The sequence below is a fragment of the Pelodiscus sinensis genome, chromosome 9 (assembly GCF_049634645.1).
Source record: "Pelodiscus sinensis isolate JC-2024 chromosome 9, ASM4963464v1, whole genome shotgun sequence".
NCBI classification, from domain to species: Eukaryota; Metazoa; Chordata; order Testudines; family Trionychidae; genus Pelodiscus; species Pelodiscus sinensis.
The window spans coordinates 53,122,329-53,143,755 of record NC_134719.1 but is presented as its reverse complement, the minus strand read 5'-3'; the positions used below and the strand labels follow the sequence as shown (position 1 = coordinate 53,143,755).

Below are 21,427 nucleotides of genomic sequence, written 5' to 3'. Positions count from 1 at the left end.
AGTGGGTGAAGCCCAGTCCCCCTCTGCAAGTTGAGAAGGACCGTGCCCTGAATCGTCAGAGCTGCTGTGATGCACAGAGACCCCACCCATTCCCCTGTGCTGTGTATAGTGTAGGTGAGGTGGAGGGGAGATGTTGGAGCTTGTGAAGGGAGGGCATCCTGCTGTGTCCCACCCCGGGGTCAGGAGCATGTCAGGTCTCTTTAGACACACGTGTGGCTATCAGGCCACGGCCCCTGTGTGGCAGGCAGCTGGAGCCACCTGCCCAGGGGTGGAATGGCACGTCCTCGCACATGCACAGGTTTCTGCGGGAAGGGAACAGTGACGGCACTTACTCTCTGGACGACCCTGCTGACTCCTCTCCTGGGACTGCTTGGGGGTCCTGCTGGTGTGGCGGCTCCTCATCTGTGCCCTGGTCAGGATCCTCCGGTCCCAGCTCGCTGCCCCCCGAAGTGGCACAGACTGCACCGCCCCCCAGGATGCGGTCCAGGGCATCAAAATAGGGGCAAGTATCTGCCCCTGCTGAGGAGCTGCCCCAACTGGTCCTGGCGTACCCCTGTCGCAGCTCTTCAATTTTCAGGCACACCTGCTCCTGGGAGGAGGGAGCTGGAAGGGGGAAGCAAGGGAAGGAAGGGGGAGGGGAAGCTTGGGGGTCCTGCTGGCGTGGCGGCTCCTCATCTGTGCCCTGGTCAGACACCTGCATCTCAGCGTGCTGTCCCCAGAAGTGGATGCTGCTTTGAGCATACAGGCATGCCCGTATGCAGCACTCCTGACTGTGTGTGGGGGCATGCCAGTCTACTTCTAGTGGTGGCTTGTGGTGGGAAGGTGTCCCACACGGGTGTCTGAAGTGTGGCCAGCCTCCCCGGGCCCTGTGAGCAAGAGCCCAGGGGTGCACTGGTGGGGGCTGCATGGCCCAGACTGGCGCTGCACATGCATCCATGTGTACGGACTGCAGCATGATCCCCAGGTTGACAAGGCCACATGAGGAGCTCTTCCCAACCTAGCACCCTTGCCGCTGGCCGTGTCCACTCTGTCTGTGTCTTTTGCCATAGATCACTCACCTGATGATCCTCCTCTGCCCTGGGAGGATACCTGGGTCACATTCGGGCTGTGGGGGTACCGACTCCAGGGTCACCAATGTCCCAGTGCTGGCCATGTTGGGGTCCTCCTCCTCCTCTTCCTCTGCATGACTGGCTCTGCCCCCTGAGTGGGCAACAACGGGCATCTCCAGCCCTGAGTCGACCACCAGGGGTGGGGAAGAGGCTGCACCTTCCCCCAGGATTCAGTGCAAGTCCAGACAATAGGGGCAGGAGTGTGATTCTTCCCTGGAATGGGAGCTGCACTCCCTCACCTTGCTTAAATTCAACACTTTACGCCTAAGTTTGAATAAAGACTCTAATTATCTTACCCATTACAAAGATAGCTTTCCCAGTTATCACCGCTAATATCATTAGCTCACAGACATTTACCTCCCCTCTCTCATCCCCCCTCTGTTCTGAAATTTGATTTGTCCTTTTCATATGTGTTCATTTTTTTTATTGTATCCTTTGGTATATATGGTCTTGCCAATTTTCTTCCATTATTTGATCTGAGAAAGTGGGTCTGACCCATGAAAGCTCATCACCTAATAAACCATCTTGTTAGTCTTTAAAGTGCTACATAGCCCTTATTTCAAAGTAACTTCAGCTGCCGCGTCCACACATGCTCTGTTTAGAAACTGGAGTTATTCCTTATGGAATGAGGTTTACAGATTTCAGAATAAGCCATCCATTATTTCAAAATTATTTCAAAATAATGGAATTGCTATGTAGACACTCGCATTCTTATTTCAAAATAACAACAGCGCTGTGTAGATGCACCCCTTGTGATTAGACAATAGCTTGTGATAATTTTTTTGTGCACAAAAATGATCTTTCCAATCTCTCAGGGTATGTCTACACTGCAAAGTTAATTCAAAATAACAGCTGTTGTTTCGAATTAACTTTAATAGTGTTCGTACATGCAAACCGCTATTTCAAAATTAATTCGAAATAGCGGAGCGCTTAATTAGAATTTGGTAAACCTCATTCTATGAGGAGTAATGCCAAATTCGAAATAGCTCATTCGAAATAAGTGCTGTGTAGACACTTAATTCAAATTAGCTGGCCTCCAGCCTTTCCCAGTTTCCCCGGGTGGCCACTCGAGGAAAAACAAGAAAAACTCTTCTCCTCTCCCCCAGCCCCAGAGCCCTTAAAGGGGTAGACTCTGGCCAGACTGCATGTGCCAGATCCAGGCCTTCCAGCAGCCTCTGCCCCTGACCCAGTGGCCTCACCATGAGCCAGGCAGCCAGTGCCAGGCAGTCATCCCCCGCCCAGTCCTTCAGCACCCAGGAGCCAACCAGGGGTCGTAGACGCCACGCTCCCTCCTGGGCTAGTGAGGAGATTATGGACCTCATTGAGGTTTGGGGGCAGGCCTCCAATGTCCATGATCTCCACACTAGACAGAGGAACGTGACTGTCTAAGGCCGCATAGCTGCCACCATGTTCCAGAAAGGCCACACTCCTATGAGGTGGTCCCCTCTCTTTATTGTTCAAAGCTGCTGCAATCCACATCCCCCTGCAACACAATGAGCTGAGGATTGAGTTCCTGCAGGGCCAGGAGGGCAGCCTTCAGAAACTGCAGCACGACAATCAGGGGCCATCGTGTACCCAGAGGCAGCTCCAGCTCCATGGCTGGCAAACTGAGGTGTCCGTAAGGCGAACCACAGCAGTCAGAGAAAATGCTTTGTTGTCCCTCGGGAAGGAAGGCAAGCATGAGAAGAACTGGAGAAATGACTGTATTGGGAGAACCCTGTAAGCAGGCATCTAAGATAGCCTCAGGCAGCAGCTCCATGAAGTAATTTCACCCTGATGCCCTACCTGAAGTGTTCCAGGTGGTCTTAAATGTGAGTTAGCATCCAGTCATTGTGGACACTCTATTTTGAAATACCTAAGCTCTATTTCAATGCACTTCTTGTGTATAGATGAGCTATTTCAAAATAAGCTATTTCAGTAAAAAAATTCCAAAATAGCTTATTTCGAAATAAGCGTGCTGTGTAGACATACCCAAGATGGAGCATGAGGACTGCAGTAGCAAAGAATACTAAGAAGAGGAGAATAACACAGAGGCAGTATTAGCACAGTCATAATGTGGGTTTTTTCATGAAGAAAACATGCTAGTCATTCAGTAGAGTTTACAAAAAGGCTGGGCAAAGGCTGTGACTCCTGGATTCTGTTTGGTTACAGCCTAAATGGCTTATATTGTAACTCTGAGCTGCTCAAAAACCATATAAGGTTTCTTGCTCGTCCCTGGAATTTCACATCTACTGTAATTTGCAAGGGGAGATTTTGGTTCGTGCTAAATTATTTCTTGCAAAGTTGTGGGTCTTTTATGGTCCCCATATACCCATACAGCAGTGCACAAGGCCTGGACTGGAAGAGAAAAATCTTCCCAAGGAATGTTTGTTAGAAACCTTTTCACTTTGTGGAGGGGGAAAAGAGAGAAGCATACAACTCCACTTAAGAGAACAGGAACCTCTTTGGAGACAGATTGTGAAAACTTGCCATGGTATTTGTGAGCTGGCCCTTGGCTTTCAGCAAAGAAGGCTACTTTAATATTTTTCATGAGCAAGCACAGACTTACTTGCACAAAATTTACATTTTCAAGAAGGGTGAATAAGGCATATTTAAAATTGGGATTCTGATTTGCATCTTATACCTTTTGGTTCTTGGACTACAAATTACATCTATTTAGTATCCTTTACACATTAGTAACTTAGATTCAAGACTAACATATACTGTCATGCATATCTCTTCTGAATTTGGTCTACCAAGTCCAGCAAAATGTATACAGGAATTTTAGATTTCAATGAATAGAGCACTGTAGGGTTTTTAAATCTGGTTGGTTTGATTAAACACACTTCTAGAAATATATATCACCTGCAGGGAAAAAACTCAATTTGGCTAGATCATATTAAATGGTACATATTTTAATAAAACTCCAAAATTATTGTCCCAAAATAAATATTCTCACCGTAGATGATGGATCTAAGGGTGCTGGGCATAGTACTTCATGCTCTGGTTTGAAGTGGTTTCTATCATATGCAAGGTTTACAGTTTGTTTCAGTGCTCCCAGTATATCAGTACTGTAAAAATTGTTACAGCAACCCTGATTCTTGCCACAGAAGAATCTGTGAAAGGGTTCAGTGGCATAAAGGTTAATGATGATGTAAATAATTCCATTCACATCCATCCTGAATCTGACTCTGCATACATTATGTGAAATATTTGTTCATCAATCACACCATAAATACTACTCATGAGTTGCCAAAATAGACGAGCCACTCAACATGAACTCCCAGGTGTGATGCTATCGCAAAAACCTAATTTTGGATTCTTAGCTATATTGAGGGGGAGTGCTAAATAGATGTAGGGAGGTGATTTTACCTCTGTATAAAACATCTGTGAGTCTGATGGTAGAATAATGCATATAGGTCTGGGAATTATATATTTTAAAAGGATTGAGAGGGTATAGCAAAGAGCCATAAAACAATTCAAGGGCTGGAGAAAATGCCCTGTCTGTTTTGCTTTCAAAAAGATGACTGAGAGGTGACAGCATATAAATGCCTTCACAGGGAGAAATACCAAGCTTACTAAGGGGCTCTTAATTTATCAGAGAAAGTCGTAACGGTTGTCTATGGATGAAAGCTGTAGTCAGCATGTTTAAATTTAGAAATTAGTCTCAAATTTTTAAGTAAGGGTGATTAACCACTAGAAATACCAAGAGAAAAGTGGTTGCTTTTCGACCTCTTGACATCTTCAAATCAAGACAGAATGGAAGATAGACTTTGGCCAAATATAAGTTTTGTGTAGGGTATATGTAAAGTCTAATGGTCTCTTCTTGCTTTAAAATCTGTGAATCAATAAATCATTCTTACTTCAGAAAAAATCTTAATATTGTAAGTTCTTCTTTCAGAAGAATAAAAATTGCACCTAGATCACTTTCAAAGTCCTTGACATAGCTTGAAATGAGAAAGATTCCTTAGAATGGGGATGCTAAGTAAATATATCATGATTATATGATAATGGCAAGTAATGTCATCTGTCTCTAAATTACTACTGGATAAATAAGTTCACCACAACTTTTGTAAAAATTTTAACCTTATACTTTTGTCTAAAAAAAAGTAGCTTTAAAAAAAATTTACAACATGATTCTTTCAGTTGCTGATCTAGAATGGAAAAAAAAATGGATGTTGTGATATATTTTGAAAAAGTAAGATGCATCTTAGAGGCCTTACTGATCCCCCTGCTTATGTATCATCAACAAATTTGGGAGTGTGGAATTTCTTACTGATGCAAAACTTACGCATTTACAAATTTCATTCAAAGGACAATTTATGTAGAAATTACTGTGGTAGACTATAAAGTTGTAATCCAAGATGAGGGATGAAGGGAGCAATCTTCATGCTCCTCTTGTATAGAAAGTGGTTAAGGGTCTGACAATAATATTGTAAATTTGACTATTCCCCATTATCATCTTTCTTGTAAGGCACAAACATATATAGTAAGACACTTTATTGTAAAGTAAACTGCAATGAATCCTCGGAGAATTAATAAAATAGTATACCTCTGAAGGCTGTTTTTTTCCCCCGATGCAAATGTGGATCTTCATAATCCTCTGAGATGAGGCTCATGAGTTATGGATCTTTGCACAAATAAAAGTAACAGTACACACATCCTTCCTGGATGAAATATTTTGCATTCATATGCTGCTTGCCACTCATGCCCACCATAACCCAAGACTGCTGTATCTTAAAAGAGAATGTTCAAAATGATGAGAAATATCACCTCTAACATGCGCAAATATATAACACCACCGAGTGTGTGTAATATAGTCAGTGTGTGCTGCTGGACAATATAGAGAACTTGGTGAATGAGAAAGTCCTTAGTAGGCTAATCTAATATATAAAGGAGAATGTTTATAAGTTTGTGTACTAATAACTTGGACACAGTGAAAGCTACCACAACCAACGAACAGGTGAGTGCTAACAGGGAGTTTAGAGAGGGAGTTCTCCAGGTAAAGGAGAAGCAGATACAAGACTCTTGAGGGAAGTGTGAGTTGTGTTTGGGGCTTTCTTGCTGTGTGCTGAACTTGTGTTTGTAGGTGTGTGGTGGTGGGGTTTTTTTTCTTCTTCCTGTTTGAGTGAGGCTTTAGAGAGGGAGTTTTCCAGGTAGAGGAGAAGCAGATACAGGACTCTTGAGGGAAGTGTGTGTTGTGTTTGGGGCTTTCTTGCTGTGTGCTGAGCTTGTGTTTGTGAGTGAGGGTTGGTGTGTGTTCTTTTTTGTTTGTTTATTTATTTATTTCCCCCTGTGTTTGAGAGTGAGGCTTATTTTTTTTAACCACTTCCCCTTAACCCTCCCCCTCCCCTTGATGGAGTTTGTGCTGTGATTGGCAGGTGGAAACTGTTGGCTTCTAATTAAAGTTTGAATTCTAGAAGCCTCTGCTGATTGGCTGAGCCTTGGTAGGGGGAGGGACTTTCAGGCTCTCCAGGGCTTTATAAGGCAGGGACCAAGGAGCTTCCGAACAGGTGAGTGCTAACAGGGAGTTTAGAAAGGGAGCTGGGAAGAGGGCGAGGTTCTCTTGCCTTTCTTTTTAAATCCCTTCTCCAGGACAGCAGTGAAGGATGGTGATGGGTCTGCTGTTGTTTCTTGCACAGCATGTGCCATGTTTGTCTTCCTCCCAGAAGAAAGAACGGATTTCATCTGCACGAAGTGCAAGCTGGTCGACATTTTGGAAGAAAAAATTAGAGGACTAGAGGCCCAAGTGTCGACCCTACGCTCGATCAGAGAGGATGAAGACTTCTTCGATAGAAGTCAGCATTTAATCCTTCAAGCATGGCAGGCAGAGGAGCCAGAGAGGGCAATACGTGACCAAGAAGAGAACTGGCAGCATGTAACTTCCAAAAGGGTAAAAAGGCCAGCACGGGAATCCCCCGATACTATAGAGGTAAGTAATCACTTTCAAGCTCTCTCCACAGGCTCTGCAGTGCTAAAAGCTCTGGAAGGGACCTCACAAGGAAGAAACCAGAAGGGAACACCATCTACTGGAAGGCATGGGATGCGTAGTCCTAGGGATGGGGGTTCCACAGCCACCATACCCAAAAGAAAATGACGGGTGGTGGTGGTCGGGGACTCCCTCCTAAGAGTGACTGAGCAATCCCTCTGCCGTCCGGACCTGGAATCTCGAGAGGTGTGCCGCTTACCGGGAGCTCGCATTCAGGATGTCACTAAGGGTATGTCTACACTACAAAGTTAATTCGAACTAACGGACGTTAGTTCGAATTAACTTTGATAGGCGCTACACTAGCGCTCCGCTAGTTCGAACTTAATTCGAACTAGCGGAGCGCTTAGTTCGAGCTAGGTAAACCTCATTCCACGAGGACTAAGCCTAGTTGGAACTTACTAGTACGAATTAAGGGCAGTGTAGCCACTTAATTCGAACTAGTGGGAGGCTAGCCCTTCCCAGCTTTCCCTGGTGGCCACTCTGGCCAACACCAGGGAAACTCGTCTGCCCACCTTCCAGCCCCGGACCCCTTAAAGGGGCACGGGCTGGCTACGGTGCCCGTGCCAGGTGCAAGCCTGCCAGCACCCAGCCAGCAGACCCTGCACCTGGCACGGCTCGAGCCAGCCACCCGATGCCCTCCCCCTCTTCCCGGGACCAGGCTGGCGACTCCCAGGAGCATGCCCGTGATCACAAGAGGCGGGCACCCGCCTGGGCTAGTGCGGACATCGTGGACCTCATCCACGACCTCCGCACTAGGCACAGGAAAGTGGCCATCTAGGGCAGGAGAGCTGCCAGCCTGGCCACCCAGGAGCAGGTGTGCATGAAAATCAAGGTGGTCCACTGAGACCCCCGACCCTGAGCCCTGACCTTACAATGGCCGTATTGGGTCAGACCAAAGGTCCATCTAGCCCAGTAGCCTGTCTGCCGACAGCGGCCAACACTAGGAACCCTGGAGGGGATGGACCGAAGACAGTGACCAAGCCATTTGTCTCATGCCATCCCTCTACAGCCTTCCACAAACTTTGGGCAGGGACACCACTCCCACCCCCTGGATAATACCACTCCATGGACCCAACCTCCATCACTTTATCTCACTTCTCTTTAAACTCTGTTCTAGTTCTAGCCTTCATGGCCTCCTGCAGCAAGGAGTTCCACAGGTTGACTATTTGCTTCGTGAAGAAAAACTTTCTGTTATTAGTTTGAAGCCTGCTACCCATTCCTTTCCTTTGGTGTCCTCTAGTCCTTCTATTATGGGAACTAATGAAGAACTTTTCTGTATGCACCCTCTCCACCCCACTTGTGCTTTTATAGACCTCTATCATATCCCCCCTTCATCTCCTCTTTTCTAAGCTGAAAAGTCCCAGTCTCTTTAGCCTCTCTTCATATGGGACGTTTTCCAAACCCCTCATCATTGTAGTTGCCCTCCCTTCTCCCACCCTCTCTCTTCTCCTCTCCCACCTCCTTTTCCCAGTCTCACCGAGTTTTGTTCAATAAAGAGAGATTCTATTTTTTAACACAATTGTCCTTTATTTTGTAAATCAGGAAGGGGGGCTCGGGAGGGGTAAGTGGAAGGAGGTGAGAGAGGAATGGGGAACGAGCCCCCGATGGGGAAGACTGGGCTGGTTCTGCGGGCTTCTGGGGGTGGAACCTCTCCTGCAGCCCCCCAATTGCTCCTTCTCCCCAGTTGGCAGCCTGCGGCAAGTGCAGCCAGTCTGATGGCCAAGTGCTGTGATGTGCCCAGTGTGGGTACTCCAGGCAATCCAAGCCAGGACTGCTTAGCAAGCAGAGCACCCCTGAGAACTGTCTGTCCGGGGTGGGGGTCGGGTCCCTTTAAGCACAGCCCTCGGCTAGCCTGAGACAGAAGCTCCATGCTCTAAGTCCTATTCTGATGCCCTGCCAGCACTGCTTCCGACCAGCCTTAATCCCGGTTCAGGGTCCACTCTGTGTGGACATGCTAGTTCGAATTAGCAAAATGCTAATTCGAACTAGTTTTTTAGTTTGGATGCGTTAGTTCGAATTAGCTTAGTTCGAATTAACTAATTCAAACTAAGTTAGTTTGAATTAGCGCTGTAGTGTAGACATACCCTGAGAGGCTTACCAAGCTGATCAAACCTTCAGATCGCTACCCCTTCCTGCTTCTCCACGTGGGAACTAATGATACGGCCAAGAATGACCTTGAGCGTGTTACTGCGAATTATGTAGCGCTGGGAAGAAGGATCCAAGAATTCGGAGCGCAAGTGATATTCTCGTCCATCCTCCCTGTTGAAGGGAAAGGACTGGGCAGGGATCGTCGAATTGAGGACGTAAATGCATGGTTGCGCAGATGGTGTCACAGAGAGGGCTTTGGTTTCTTCGACCATGGGACTTTGTTCCGGGCACAAGAATTGTTAGGAGGAGATGGGATTTACCTAACGAAGAGAGGAAGGAGCATCTTCGCGGGCTGGCTTGCAAACCTAGTGAGGAGGGCTTTAAACTAGGTTCGTCGGGGGACAATGACCAAAACCCTGAGGAGAGAGGGAAAGTTGGAAGAAATGCAGAGAGCAAGGGGCAAAAAAGGAGGACCCATGTTTCGAATGGAGGAGATAGGACAATCAACTGGTTACCTGAAGTGTTTGTACACTAATGCGAGAAGCCTGGGCAACAAACAGGAAGAACTGGAGGCCCTGGCCCAGACCAAGAAATATGATTTAATTGGGATAACAGAGACTTGGTGGGATGACTCGCATGACTGGAGCGCTGTCTTGGAAGGGTACAGACTGTTCAGGAACAACAGGCAGGGGAGAAAAGGAGGAAGAGTTGCACTATATGTAAGAGAGCACTACGATTGCTCTGAACTCCAGTATGAAGAGTGAGAAAAACCTGTTGAAAGTCTATGGGTTAAGTTTAAAGGAGCAAACAACAGCAGTGATGTTGTGGTTGGTCTCTGCTACAGGCCACCGAAACAGGTGGATGAGGTAGATGAGGCTTTCTTCGGACAACTGAGCGTAGCTTCCGGATCGCAGGCCCTGGTTCTCATGGGGGACTTTAATCACCCTGACATCTGTTGGGAAACCAATACGGCAGTACACAGGCAATCCAGGAAGTTTTTGAAGAATGTTGGGGATAACTTCTTGACACAAGTGCTGAAGGATCCGACCAGGGGCCATGCGCAGCTTGACCTTCTGCTCACGAACAGGGAGGAACTAATACGGGAAGTGGAGGTGGGTGACAACCTGGGAAGCAGTGATCATGAGATGGTAGATTTCAGGATCCTGACCAAAGGAAGAAAAGAGAGTAGTAAAATACACACTTTGGACATCAGAAAAGCAGATTTTGACTCCCTGAGAGATCTGATGGGCAGAATCCTATGGGATGCTAACATGAAGGGGAAAGGAGTCCAGGACAGCTGGCAGTATTTTAAAGAAGCCTTATTGAAGGCACAGAAAGAAACCATCCCGACGTATATCAAGAGAGGAAAACATGGTAGGAGACTGGATTGGCTTACAGGAGAAATCCTTGGTGAACTTAAGCACAAAAAGGAAGCTTACAAAAAGTGGAAACTTGGACAAATAACCAGGAAGGAGTTTAAATGTATAGCTCAAGAATGCTCGAGAATGCCGGGGGGTTATCAGGAAGGCGAAAGCGCAAATGGAATTGCGACTGGCTAAGGATATGAAAGATAACAAGAAAGGTTTCTACAGGCATGTTAACAAGAAGAAGGTGATCAGAGAGGGTGTGCGGCCCCTAATGGATGAAGGAGGTAACCTAGTGACAGATGATGTGGGGAAAGCTGATGTACTCAATGCGTTCTTTGCCTCTTTATTCACGGACAAGACTGGCTCCTGGACTTCTGCGCTAAGTGATGCAAGATGGGATGAAGATGGACAGCCCGTGGTGGGTAAAGACCAGGTTAGGAACAATTTAGAAAAGCTAAACATACACAAATCCATGGGTCCGGACTTAATGCATCCGAGGGTACCGAGGGAGTTGGCAAATGTCATTGAGGAGCCTTTGGCTATTATCTTTGAAAAGTCGTGGAGATTGGGAGAAATCCCGGATGATTGGAAAAAAGCAAATGTAGTGCCCATCTTCAAAAAAGGGAAGAAGGATGATCCAGGGAACTATAGGCCGGTCAGTCTTACTTCGGTTCCTAGAAAAATCATGGAAGGGATCCTTAAGGAATCCATTTTGAGGCACTTGGATGAGAGGAAAGTGATTAGGAATAGACAGCATGGATTCATGAAGGGCAAGTCGTGCCTGACCAATCTGATTAGTTTCTATGATGAAGTAACTTGCTCGGTGGACATGGGGAAGTCAGTGGATGTTATATACTTTGACTTTAGCAAGGCTTTTGATATGGTCGCCCACAATATTCTTGACAGCAAGTTAAGGGAATGTGGATTAGATAAATGGACGGTAAGATGGATAGAAAGATGGCTAGAAGGCCGGGCCCAGCGGGTAGTGATCAATGGCTCGATTTCAGGATGGTGGTCGGTTTCTAGTGGAGTGCCCCAAGGTTCGGTTCTAGGACCGGTTTTGTTCAATACCTTTATTAATGATCTGGATGAGTGGATGGATTGTACCCTCATCAAGTTTGCGGATGACACTAAGCTGGGGGGAGAGGTAGATACGCTTAAGCGCAGAGATAGGATACAGAATGACTTAGACAAATTGGAGGATTGGGCCACAAGAAATCTGATGAGGTTCAACAAGGACAAGTGTAGAGTCCTGCATTTGGGATGGAAGAATCCCAAGCATAGTTACAAGCTGGGGACCAACCGGTTAAGTAGCAGTTCTGCAGAAAAGGACCTGGGGGTTATAGTGGATGAGGAGCTGGATATGAGTCAACAGTGTGCCCTTGTAGCCAAGAAGGCTAATGGCATATTAGGTTGCATTAAGAGGAGCATTGCCAGCAGATCCAGAGATGTCATTATTCCCCTTTATTCAGCTTTGGTGAGGCCACATCTGGAGTATTGTGTCCAGTTCTGGGCCCCCCCCCACTACAAAAAGAATGTGGACGCATTGGAGAGGGTCCAGCGGAGGGCAGCCAAAATGATTAGAGGGCTGGAGCATATGACTTATGAGGCGAGGCTGAGGGACTTGGGTCTGTATAGTCTGCAGAAGTGAAGAGTGAGGGAGGATTTGACAGCAGCCTTCAACTTCCTGAAGGGAGGTTCCAAAGAGGATGGAGAGAGGCTGTTCTCAGTAGTGACGGATGGTAGAACAAGGAGCAATGGTCTCAAGTTGTGGTGGGAGATGTCCAGGTTGGATATTAGGAAAAACTATTTAACTAGGAGGGCGGTGAAGCACTGGAATAGGTTACCTAGGGAAGTAGTGGAATCTCCAACCCTGGAGGTGTTTATGTATTGGCTTGACCAAGCCCTGGCCGGGTTGATTTAGTTGGAACTGGTCCTGCCAAGAGCAGGGGGCTGGACTTGATGACCTTCTGAGGTCTCTTCCAGTTCTATGATTCTAACCAAACTTTGCATGGGATAACCTTTCAACCAGGAGAAGGTTGTCAGGTATTTTTGGACCCAATCGGGCCTGAGCTCAGGCTGTGAAAATCAAAAAGTAACCCGCCACGCTGCAGGGGCCACTCCGTGCACCTTAGGTCCGATGCCTGCCACCTGCAGCCTTTAGCGCCATCCAGCATTTGCACAAGAGGGCTTTTTCCCGAACGGGAGAGTCATTGTATTTGCAGAAGGACACTGCCAATCTTACATTAGATCGTCAGTGTTCAAATTCAAAGTGGCCAGTGTAGACAGCTAGCAAGTCTAGACGCAACCAAAGAGTTTAATGGCCAAAAGAAAGTCTCCACCATCCAGCTTGATCTCAATGATTTATTCAAGTCTATAGGAAACAGCCAAGGATGAAAACACTATGGAGCATGTATCTTACAACCAAGATTCCGTTCCACTCAAATGTGACAAGCCAGGTTTTGAGTTCCCTCTTGTAAGGATATACTGTATGAACTATGTAGCCTGGGGGAGTAGTGTAATCCAGCGTGCAGAACACTTAATTAATACTTAGGGGAAGAAGAGATAATTCCTGGTCTTACTACTAACATGCTATTAAGTTGTTTTACATGTCTGTGGCTCAGTTGGGGAAGAGACATTCTCTCCCCATGTTTTGTACAACACCTAGCACATCACTATTTTTAGTTTGGGCACCTAGGTGTTACTGTATATAAATAGTAATGGATTCATTCCTCATTTGTGAGACAAAAGATACAAGTCCCTTAGTAACCTGTGTATATGTTACACAAATATCCAGTATTTAAGATCTGAAACATTCACATGAGGAAGATAAGGCTTGTTACATGTGTTACTGAAGGGGAAAAAGAGGTTCAGAGAGGAATTAAGTTGCTCATGATCATAGAGAGAGTAAGCCGCATAACTGGGAATTAGAACCCAGAAGCAAAACTGTTTCTTTTTGGCTTACATTAGGCTTTATTTCTAATTTTGGTTCTTCTGTATTTTGCTTTTAATTTCAGGTTCAACAAACAACAGCAACCTCAAAGCCAAACTCAGTAAAAACTCCTACATTTCTCATGAGTTCCAATCTCGACCATAACATTTCTCACTGGGTACAGCTCTCTAAAGGCACAATCTGTCCTCCTCTCTAGTGCTATTGGCATGTTTAAAGGCTCTTGCATATAATATATGTAGCCATCTCCAGCCAGAAACTGGGCCTGGCTAGTTAAGTTTGGGAGTCTCTATTTTTGGGTGCCCGACTTGAGAGAAACAGAGAATGATTTCAAGATAGTACTGAGCACCTCCTCTTAAATTTCACAGTGGGTGTAAAAAATGGAAACTCCCAGTATCATTAGTATTTTGTCTTTATCTTTGAGAGGCATACAGCTTGGTTTTTCCCATCTACAGACTCATCATCTCCCTGCATGTACCTTCTGCAACAGGACTGGATAGATCCACTTAAGAAAGGCTGACTCCCACTGAAGAAATTCCTTCAGAGGAGCAGGCTCTTTGTCCCACATTTGGTAGGAACAAGATCCCAAAGCCCCCTTACTGCTGTATTGGTTATCAAATGAGGTCAATGCCACAGCTGAACAATGCCCAGAGAAAATTGCAAATCACTAGGCCCCACACTCAAAAGAGAGGCCTGAACCTAGTGGAAAGGGGAACACCATAGTCCAAAGCTGCAGATTGGGTCTTCTGAAGTGGGTTGTGCCCATGAAAGCTCATGATACCATCTACATGATTTGTTAGTCTTTAAGGTGCTACTAGACTATTTGTTGTTTTTTAAGTTTTTCCTGTTACAGATTAACTTGGCTGTCCCTCTGAAGCATTAATTATGAGGCATTCTGACCACTCAAATGTTATATAAACTAATCTTTCCTCACACAGCATATTTTGCTACAAGCACAATTATTTAAAACCAGTTATTTAATTAAATCATGACTCTATACTTCTTTCGCATGTGAGTTCTTAATGTTCACTCTGGGATTGCAAACTAGCCACAAGCATTTACTGGTACTAAGTGAGTGACTGTTCAGTGGTGTAGAACGTGGCTCATAGATGTGTGATCATGATGGGTATGCATTTCAGCCATCTGTCAGAAAATATTCCTGGTGATGTGGACTGAAGACAAGTGAAATCTTTAATTAGCACATCTTTAAAAATATGTGTGTTTGCTACGAACAGATGAAGTTCTAATCCTAAAACTGTTTTGACATTTTATAACTGGAAGTGCATTTTTTTTGCCAGCACAGTAATTTAGATTTCCTTTTAAAAGATAGTAATTTTTTTATATTGCTCATTGTTCCTTTTGCTGCCTTTAATTGCAGTGTTGCCCACATTGAGTAAAGGTCGTTTTTTGGAACTTGTAAGACGAGCTGTAGCATACTGCTGAAATCATAACCTCAGGCATTTTTAAATTAAATGCTATTGAAGGGTGAAAAATTAGCAGTATGACAGGCAAGTAGTAATAAGTTTTGTGCACAGAACTTCATAAACTAAAATATTTATGCTGGTCCTATTAAGCATTATAGCTAAGCAAAAATAGATTTGCTACTTCTGCTATGTTCTTCACCTATCCAATAACTGGACTGAGATTTACTTTGCAACTGCCATAGCACAGTAATGCTTAACTTAGGAAGGTATTAAACAAACAATTTTCAATAGGAAAATCTAATTCTCCAGAATGATTTCATGGAAAATCAGGACTCCTCAAAGATTCATTTAAATACTAAACGACTTGCAGTATCAGTTCTAAGAACTCTTCATGAGATAGACCCATAGCAACTTAAAATAATTTACCAAAAGAATAACAGAATATAATGTAGCTTTTTCTATCAATCTTGCACTAAAAAAGGACAAAAGGCTTGTCATTTGAGAGTGAAACTTTCTTGAATAAATATGGCAATAATTGTTACATGAGAAGTAATTTATCTAGGATGGCCTTAAATTATGGGGGTCACAAGGAATGTATTAAAAAAGTAAAGCGGAGGGAGGGAGAGAATTCATTTCCATACCCTTTTTTTATCCTTATTATCTTCTTGAAACCATTACATAGAAATTAGAAGCTGAAATGAGCCGCAACAAATTCACACATTTAAGAAAAGGCAGATATGACTAGAATATTCTTCATGTTTACAGTCTTGGTCCCCGTGTACTCACAGACTAGAAAAGGCATGGGCTATAAAAGTAGATTGAGAGAAGGCTGAATTTTAAAGACCTCTTCTAGTTTTATTGTCCTGCCCCTTCATCCTCCCCAATCCAGATGAGAACCACATCTGCATGATGTGAGCAACTTCAGGGGCACCCCCTTCCACAAGCAGCATCTGGAAGTGGAGAGCAAAGGAACCTAAGCAGGTGTACCCTAGCAGCTGTGGAGGAGGGTAAAGGAGTGATACAGATTGAGTTGACATTTTTAATACCAGCCTTGTTTCCCCAAAAGCATGGTTCAACCATGTACTAAATCAGACTTTCTGTGATCACACTGAAACTATGATCAAACACAGTTTAGCATCCTGGGCCTGATTGCCCACTCCATGACACAAGTTCTGTACCAATGTGACTCATTTGTTTCATTGGAGTCACGCTGGTTTAAAAAAATGGTGTGACAGAGTGGAGAATTGGGCACACTGTCCCTTGCTAAGTGAACATAGGCTTTGAAGTTGAATGGTGCTATGACATCTATTTCATGTTAGGAGCTGAAGCAGAAGTCCATACTCAAATCTTTACAAACCTTAGTAGTGGTAATAGATGCATTTGCAGCTTAATGAGAGGTTAGAAATGAAGAAATATAACATGGTCAGTTTTAATGAGCTCATCTTTCTTAAATACTAGTTGAGGAAGACAAATGAAAAGAACATTTGGCATCTTTTGACCCTGAGCTAAGCGGTTTGTGTGTATATATATTTATAATATAATATATAATTAATATACTATAGTGTATAACACAGTTTCACACAGAAAGCATGGCCAGAACACTCATTTTCTTTGATAGGCACCAGATCCTCTTCAGCGATCTGCTATCGTTCTATTATGACTGACAAAAGTCCATTTGAGAAATCCGTCATATTGCCATGGAAAATGTTTATTTTCAAAAGCCAATTCAAGCAGCTATGAATCACATTCTTCTTTGGGAGTCAATAAGTTTGTAGTTCAATGTGAACTACCACCTACTTTTCTGTGTGTGAAAAAAAAATAAGTTCTCACATTTATGGCATTTTTCTAAAATAAGATTATTTCACTGTAATTCCACTTCATTTCACAGGAGAGAGGAAAGGTTACTTGCTGACAAGTTTAGCAAGAGTTTTCAGGATAATATCTGCTTGCAATGGAGCTAAACTTTATCACTGCTTGTTTTTGGGAGACTCCAGAAAAATTTGGGGTCAGTCTTGTATAATCCTATGAATGTCAATTTGTCAGTGGTGTGGGAGGATTTAGCAGCTGGCAGAGAATTTAGGTTGCATGTCTGTAAAGTATATTAATTAGAACTCAATAAGGTTCTTGTCATCAGGTGAGTTTCCAAGCTAGGATGTGGAAGTGGGAGGAAGATATTCATCAACAAGATTAGCACCTGGTCACTTGCTGCCGGAGCCTTGGCTGTGTCTACAGTGGGCCACTTATTCCGGAAAAGCAGCTGCTTTTCCGGAATAAGCTGCAAGCTGTCTACACTGGCCCCTTGAATTTCCGGAAAAGCAGTGACAATTTACTGTAAGAAATCAGCTGCTTTTCCGGAAAAACTATGCTGCTCCCACTCGGGCAAAAGTCCTTTTTCCGGAAAACTGTTCCGGAAAAGGGCCAGTGTAGATAGCACAGTAGTCTTTTCCGGAAAAAAGCCCCGATCACGAAAATGACGATCGGGACTTTTTTCCAGGAAAGTGCGTCTACATTGGCCACAGAAGCTTTTCCGGAAAAAGTTCGAACTAGGAGGGTAATGTAGGCATACCGCACTTGCAAATGAAGCCCGGGATTTGAATTTCCCGGGCTTCATTTGCATAAGCGGGGAGCCGCCATTTTTAAAACCCCGCTGGTTCAAACCCCGTGCAGCGCGGCTACACGGGGCATGAACTAGGTAGTTCGAATTAGGCTTCCTAGTTCGAACTACTGTTACTCCTCGTGAAATGAGGAGTAACGGCAGTTCGAACTAGGAAGCCTAGTTCAAACTACCTAGTTCGTGCCCCGTGTAGCCGCGCTGCACGAGGTTCGAACCAGCGGGGTTTTAAAAATGGCGGCTCCCCGCTTATGCAAATGAAGCCCGGGAAATTCAAATCCCGGGCTTCATTTGCAAGTGCGGTATGCCTACATTACCCCGCTAGTTCGAACTAGTGGGGTAGTGTAGACATACCTCCCGCAAGTGGGGTGTGCAGACAATGTCAGCCACTGCCTTTCACGGCCAGCATGACTGGACCCTGTCCCTTCTCCCATCCACAAGCTCCTGTGGGAAGGTGGAAAGTGGCAAGCAGGTGTACCCTAGAAGCTGTGGAGGAGGGTAAAGGAGTGATACAGACTGAGTCGACATTTTTAATACCAGCCTTGTTTCCCCAAAAGCATGGTTCAACCATGTACTAAATCAGACTTGCTGTGATCACACTGAAACTATGTTCAAACACAGTTTAGGATCCTGGGCCTGATTGCCATGACACAAGTTCTGTACCAATGTGACTTCCATGAGGAGTAACGGTAGTTTGGATTAGAGAGCCTAATCCGAACTACCTACTCCGTGCCGCATGTAGCCGCGGGCATGGAGTCCAAACTACCGGGGCTTTAAAAATGGCAGCGCCCGGCAAAATGCAGATGAAGCCCAGGATATTTAAATCCCAGGCTTCATTTGCAACTTCAGTTGCTTACATTAACCACCCTAGTTCGAACTAGGGTGGTAGTGTAGACATACCCTACCTGGCACAGAAGGCCACCACATCAGCTGCCACCCTGCCCTGGTGGTACAATTGGACCCTGTCCCCCTTCCCACCTGTAGGATTGTACACTGACAAGCCCCCTACCATGCCTGCCACCAAACTGGATGAGGCCATGTTCCCTTGAGAACTCTGTGTTGTACCTGCTGCACAGTGGCCACTTTAAAGCATGACTTTGGCCTAGCACAGAACACCTTTCCATTGTATTTAGAGATGCCTTCACTGTACGTTAACAGAGTAATATATCTTCTGTAATTTGTGTAAATTGTAATTTTTTGTTAGAGCGAGAACAGCAGGGAGCCTGCTGTGTACTCTCCCAGCTCCGCTAGCTGCCAGCTGACACAAATCTGAAGGCAAAAATGGACAGGGGAAGACAGGTTCAAGGAGCAAATGTAATCCACCCACTTGGAGAGGGAGCACATAACCAAACAGAGGAATACACTATTAGAGGACATGCAAGCAGAGCATCAGGAAAGGGGAGTATTCAGGGAACTGAAAGAGAAGCACCAGGAGACTGTCTTGTCATTCTTGATGTCTGTGGTGGACCACATGGCAGTCTAGATATGTACCTGGACAGACTCCCCCAATCTTTCACAAACCAGCTTTCCCTCCTCACCCAGTTCTGTAGCCTTCTCCCCCAGGGATCCTAAGACATGGGAGGGACTTGAGGACAGTCTCACACTCAACCTCCAGGGCATCATGAAGCAAAAGCCTGTGTCATCCTTGTATTTCTGATCCCCCTTCCGCTTTGGTTCCCACTGTGGACTCATTTTTTGTCCCTGCTGTCTCCCTAAATAAAAACATATGATCTCTGAACAACAGTTTCTTTATTGTTTGTATTGCAAGGGAGGACGGGGTTACAGGCAAACATGCCAAATGCAGGGGCAACTGTTTGAGAGCAACGTGCAAGACTCTCAAAACTGGCCATGCATAAAACTTTTTTTCAAAGTCTCTCTGATTTGTACTGACCTGCACTGTGCTCTCCTTCTTGCCCTGATATCTGTCTGCTCAAAATCTCTAGCTTGGCAGTCTGCTTCAGATCCACAACCTGCCAGATAACTTTCCCCTTGCTTTCACAAATATTATGTAGCACACAATAGGCTGCCACTTCAAAGGGAATGTTGTGTTTGCTGAGGTCTAACCTAGTCAGTAGACTCCTAAGCTTTCCTTTTTAAATGCCCCCAAACACATTCCACCACTATTCTGCACTTGCTCAGTCTGTAGTTGAACTGCTCCTTACTGCAGTCCAGGCTGCCTGAGTACGGCTTCATGAGCCATCAAAGCAAGCAGTAGTCTGAGTCTCCATGGATGACTATTGGCATTTCCACCTCTCCAATTCTGATTTTTCTGGTCTGGGAAAAAAAAATCCCAGCATGCATCTTTTTGAAGAGGCAAGAGTTCCTAAAGATGCATGCATCATGCACCTTTCCCTATCATCCCATCTTGATGTTGGTGAAATGGCCTTTGTGATGCATGAGCACTTGTAGCACCATCGAGAAGTACCCCTTGTGGTTGATGTACTTCTTAGGAAGTAGGCCAGGTGCCAAGATGGGGATGTGAATTCTGTCTATTGTCCCATCGCAGTTACCGAACTCCACCTCAGCAAAGCTATCCATTATGGTATCCATGTTTCCCAGAGCCACTGCCCTTGGTATAATAGTGGTATTGATTGCTTTGGCTACTTGTATAACAGCCCCCACTGTAGATTTCCCCACTCTGAATTGATTCTCAACTGACAAGTAGCTGTGTCGTGTTGTAAGCTTGCACAGAGCAATTGCCATGCACTTCTCCACCGTCAGAGTAGGTCTTACTGGGGTGCCCCTGCACTTCAGAAAGCTATTCACAAAGTTTCACGAAAGCGGCCTTGCACATTTTGAAGTTTTGGAGCCACTGCTGAGCATCCCATAGAATTGCTAAAGTCAATGTTCTTGGCCTCTGGGGGGCATCATATAAATATTCTGCTGTGACCATTCTGGCCAGGCCAGCTCTGGGTAACTTTGAATTTAATTTCCTGTGTGGACAAGCGGAGCAAGTTCACCTCAGAACAGGCACAACATCTGAGCAGTGAACACCTGACCATGAATTCAAGTTCCATAAACTGGATGAGCTACAATTCCCAGGGGCACAGAGGAGCACCAGCCCAACATAGAGTATGAAGGTGCTCTTGGACTTGATTGATGCATGAGGAGGGAAATCCATTCTCATAGCACCTCAGCAAACAAAACACAGATATCTATGTGAAGTTTGTAAAATCCATGGTTCAGAAAGGATATACCAGGGATGCTCCTTTTGAAAATAAAGGAGCTGAGGCAATTCTACCAAAAGACAAAGGAGCCAAATAGATGGTCTGGAGCATCACTGCAAACATGCTGCTCCTAAGAGCAGCTGCATTTGATCCTAGGGGGTGACCTGACTAGCATCCCATATGAGACCATGAATCCACCCAAGATGCTCACCAAGGGAGCAGTGTGAAGGACAGTGTGGTGGTGGTGGTTGTGGTGGTGGAGAAGGAGAAGGAGGAGAATGGTTAGCAGGCGAGCAGAGAGAGCTAAGAACTTTTTATAACGTTGGAGACAATCCCCTTCTCCCAGGATATCTCACAGTTGGGCACTGAATAGACAAGCACATTATGAGACACTGACAACATTAACCCAGCACCACTGGTTGTTTCCCAGGATGTCTAACCGTTTTGGTCCCAGCATGCACCCGGAGTATTACTTAGAATACAAAGCCGTGCAGGCATTGAGGAATAGCCACCCAAGTTCATTGCTCTCACAGTCAACAGCAGTCTCCTTACTAGAGATGCGCTAATTTGAACTACATTGAATTCTTGTGCACAGGAGTAATATGGACTTTCAACTTTACAAAATTGGGTCGTAAGAAATTGATCTTAATAAATTTGACCTTATCTTATAGGATATACACTGATTTCCCCATGTCCCCAGAGCCAGTTGCCTCATCATAGAAGCTAATCAGATTGGTCAGCCA

The 21,427-nt window shown here is 45.1% G+C and overlaps 1 long non-coding RNA gene across 1 annotated transcript in view; it reads left to right on the top strand.

Annotated features, from left to right (window-relative positions):
- The window catches only part of LOC112544862 (uncharacterized), a 42,611-nt gene extending 23,364 nt beyond the window's left edge, over nt 1-19,247 (top strand). Inside the window, exon 3 of the long non-coding RNA XR_012906129.1 lies at nt 18,722-19,247. This is a non-coding gene — a long non-coding RNA (uncharacterized LOC112544862). The remainder of the gene's footprint in view (nt 1-18,721) is intronic.
- Nucleotides 19,248-21,427: the final 2,180 nt, after the last annotated feature.